At 40.1% G+C, this 4538-nt stretch overlaps 1 pseudogene; it reads right to left on the reverse strand.

Moving 5' to 3' along the window:
- Window positions 1-3686: 3686 nt before the first annotated feature.
- LOC114614883 lies at window positions 3687-3974 on the reverse strand (annotated as a pseudogene).
- Between the last annotated feature and the right edge of the window lie 564 nt (window positions 3975-4538).

Below are 4538 nucleotides of genomic sequence, written 5' to 3' on the forward strand. Positions count from 1 at the left end.
TGAGATATATTAACTCAGAACACACACATGCATTTGTTTAGTGATGTTTATAAAGCTAAAATGGAGAAGGATAAAGTGGGAGAGAGAAAAAGAGATGAGAGGAAGTTAAAACTAAAAATGTATATACCAGGTCTTTGTTGATATGTATTTTCATTTTACATGTGTGAGCGTTTGTCTACATGTATGTTTGTTCCTGGTGAACACAGAGGCTAGAAGAGGATGCCAGATCATCAGGAACTAGAGATTCAGACTGTTGTGAGCACCATGTGGGTTCTGAAAATGAAACCAAGATTCTCTGCCAGAGCAGCAAGTATTCCTTAAACCTGAGCCGTCTCCAGCCCTGACACACTAGTTTTATAAGAAGCAGCAGAAAATCTTGGAGGACAATGGACATCGAGTTAGGACATTACTTGTGGCAAAATGGTAAGGAAGATAAGAGTATGTTTGACAAAGTTTGTTTTTGAAGATTTTTCTCAGCTTTTCTTCATCCAGAAATAAGTTGGGTAGATTTCCCAGATAACTGTGCCTTCTGCTTTCAGTTAGGGATGAGTCCCTTCCTGTTATTTCTTTGAGTGACTTTAAAACAATTAGCATATCAGAGTGCTGTTGAGGTGGTGTGATCTGATCTTCAGCTAGACAGGCTGATGAATAGAGGATAGACAGACAGACAGACAGACAGACAGACAGACAATAGATGGATAATAGACAGGTTCACTCCCTGGTTAAAATGCATACTATCTCAAGAGAGGATCCTTTTACCAATGTTCTCTTCCTCCTAATCCTACTCTAATTTTTTCATAACACTATAGAATTTCAAGTATATATTTTTTCTTCATGTTCAATTACAACAGTATGGAATCTCCATGAGAGGAGGTCTTGAATATTTTCTTTTTTTCTACATCTCTAAAATAGGTTTTATGAATAAATGCAAAGTGAATATACTATTTTCTCCTTTACATAAAAATGCATTAAATAGGGAGAGATTTTTATTACATGACAGAGGGTTTGCTACCAGTTTGGAGACATTTGGAAATAAAGGTCAGCCATCTTATGAGACATACACACACAAGCTTAGCTATTTTGTTCACCAAGGAGCTTTTCCTTCATGTGGATGTCTTACTTAGAGACCATTAATTCCACTGGGCATTTCCCAATAGTTAAAAGCAAACCTTAAATATCAAAATTGTTTTTATTCTATTACTTAAGGATATTCAAACTTAAATGTAACCCTTAGTAATAAAGTCATGGTTATTTAATTGTGCTAGGAAGATGCTAGAAAGTTGGCTTAGTTGGTAAAGTGCTTCCTGTTTGAGAATGAGGACCCAAGTTCAGATCCTCAACACTAATAAAATGAAAGTGTGGCATAATACATCTGTAACCTTGGTACTGAGAAGTCTGAGACAGGAGGATTCCAGAACTTGCAGGCCAGCTATCATGAACCCATGTTCAATGAGAGACCATGTCTTATAAAGCAAGATGGAAAGAGATTAAGAGTGACACTCAACACTGAACCCTGGCTTCCACATTCACATGAATACATGTGCATCCTTATCCATGTGTACACACACACATTAACACATGCACACACATTAATACATGTCCACATGCACACACATTAACACATGCTCACACATTAATACATGTCCACATGCACACACATTAACACATGCTCACACATTAATGTGCACACATTATGTACACACATACACCACATATGCACAAACTTAAAAAAATAATGCAAAATGTTTACTAAACATATTAGTTTCCTAGTACCATGAGTGGCTCTGGACCACATAAATTTATCTTATCACGGGTCTGTATGCAAGAATTTCAAGCCAAAATGCTGATAAGCCCACACTCTCCCCAAATCCTCTTCACCTTCTTTTCTTGTCTCTGGTAACCACTTGACTCCCATCTCTTTCTGCTTTTAAATGGCATTGTCCCTGTGTCTGTCTATCTCTTATAAGAATAGTAGTCACATAGAATTAAGGGTCAATCCTCCTCCAATTATGATGAAACTTCAACTTTCCTTTAATAGCTTTTGTCCCCCAAAATCATATCACATTCTGAGATACTGGAACTTGGAACTTAATTTGTGGGGAACTTTCAACCACACATTCTGATAATACAACTGTATAAGTTTTCAATCCTGAACATTATTTCTTTATTCAGTTTATTTATTCAGCCATTTTCTCTTGCATAATGTCATGTTCTAAATAGTAAAAATGAGCTAAACCTGTTTCTTGTCTATAAGGGGATATGTTAAGCACAGTATGTCTACTCAGTGTAATATTCAGGGTATATGTAGACTGGGAACACAGACTCAGGTGTCATTCATTCAGCCTGTGAGATGAGGCAAAACAATGTAAGATAATTTTTATGCAGTATTGTGGAGCTACGAAAGCTAGGCAAGTGGAAAGATCAGAGAAGAGATCCTAAACACAGGGCCATCCAGCATACATGTATACCTGCTGTGTGATAAACATGAGGGTTAGAACCTAGTATGATGATGTAATCTGTGTTTGTGTCTGAGGATACAGGCATTAAATGCTCCTGTGTTGGTGGAATGTTAATTCATCAAGGAGACCAGAAGAGTAAACTGGTTGTCATAATGCGATGTGATAGTTGCTCAAATGGTGTAAAACAGGCAAAGAAAATAAATATTGAAACTTGAATATTGTGTTAAGTGGCATGGAATTATAATAAAGATAGTCATGTGAGATGACTGAACATTTTTTTTTCTTAAAAACAAGCTCCTGGGGAGAATGTAGTACAGGTTGAAGAGTTCCTCAGAATGCTTTATCTACCACACATCACCATTTCTAGTCCAGGTTTTCATACAACCATACAATGTGACCTTTGCTGGATGTGACTCACAAGTCTTTTTATCTGTTTGGTCATGTCCAAAACAGGTAATATGCAAATAGAGGGCCAATTCCACAGCACCTGTAAATATCAAACTCTGGAAAAATGGAACAAGTACATAAGAACTCAAAGACACTTTATTAATGTGAATTGAATACAAAGTATTTCAATGCACTTGACATTTTTAAACCCCTCTTTTGAACTACTTAGTATATGTATACACATACAAACTCACTCACTCACACACACACACACACACACACACACACACACACACAGAGGTGGGGGACATTGGGAACAAACTATAACATTGACACAAACTTTTGTTAAAATTGTTACATATGAGCACAAAACATTATAGAAGGACAAATTTCTATTCTGCACCCTCAAGTGTCTTAAGTGGTGATATGTACACTAAACTGGAGGGAAAAACCTGGTTCTTAAGAGAGAGGATGGATTTTAAAGTGTTATGTATATAAGAAAGCTGACAAAGGTCAGAGGCTAAGGCCAGTCTGTCTGTCCTCTCTCTGGGTGAAGGGAAGTGGGCAAGGGCACCTACAGAAAGGTGAGGGGCAGGAAAAGAGGGCCCAATACAGGAAATCAAGTCACAATTTCGAGAGATAAATGAGCCCCGAGGACAGGAGAGGAGGGCAGGAGAGGGGAGGGGAGGGCAGAGGAGAGGAGAGGAGAGGAGGGTGTTTCTGTGACCATCTGTGTTTTTGTGTCTCCCCTCAGTCAAAGAGGAATCATGATAATTCCATCATGAATCCTTCTGGGGTTGGGACACTGCTTTTTTTTTTTCCTTTTTTTTTCCTAAACAAGAATTAATACAAATGCTTTATTTAACAGTCGCAGGTCATTCCATGGCTAAGTAGTGGATATTCCAGGACCCAGCAGCAAGGTCAGCGCAACCTCCGAGCTTCTCTTTCTGACTCCAGCAGGGTGAGCACATCACCCTCTCGAACGGGGCCTTTGACATTTCGGATGATAGAGCGGCTGGTGTCATCAATAAATTCCACTCGCACCTGCGTGACTGTCCCAGTGACGGTCCTGCCCAGCACTTTGGTTACCCTAGCCAGCTTGATGGGCTGCACGCGACTTGTGTCCATGATGGCGGCGATCTGGCAGAGAGGGGGCACTGCTTTTCTACAGAGAAAGATTTCAACAACTCTGTTTCCTTCAGCTCAAAGTTTTTATATCCCAGCAGCCTGTTCCAGATGAGTTCAACCCAGAGAACAGAAAGAAGGGCCTAGGAATCAATGGAAAAGCAGAGGCCCTCCATGCTCAGCATGTGACACTTCAGGGAACAATCTCACATGGTGTTCTCTCTTTGTCATCAGGTGGTCTTCATGGTTCTACAGACTTCTAAGTCCTGGAAAGTGAAAGGCTAGCAATGCCTACTTCTGCCCCAAGAAGGATATCCCAAATTCTGGTTGTCTCCATTATTTTCTGAGGAGACTTTTGGTTTAGAAAAAAATCTGCAGTCATGATGACAGCATAGTTTAGTGATACCACACATGGCAATCAGGTTTAACCCACAGAACCACAAGAAGTAAGAAAAGAGAGAGGGAAGCATGGAGGGAGGGAGGGAGGGATGGAGGGAGGGAGGGAGGGAGGGAGGGAGGGAGGGAGGGAGGGAAGGAGGGAAGGAGGGAAGGAGGGAAGGAGGCAGG

The sequence above is a fragment of the Grammomys surdaster genome, unplaced genomic scaffold (assembly GCF_004785775.1).
Source record: "Grammomys surdaster isolate TR1022 unplaced genomic scaffold, NIH_TR_1.0 126531, whole genome shotgun sequence".
In the NCBI taxonomy this organism is placed as follows: Eukaryota; Metazoa; Chordata; class Mammalia; order Rodentia; family Muridae; genus Grammomys; species Grammomys surdaster.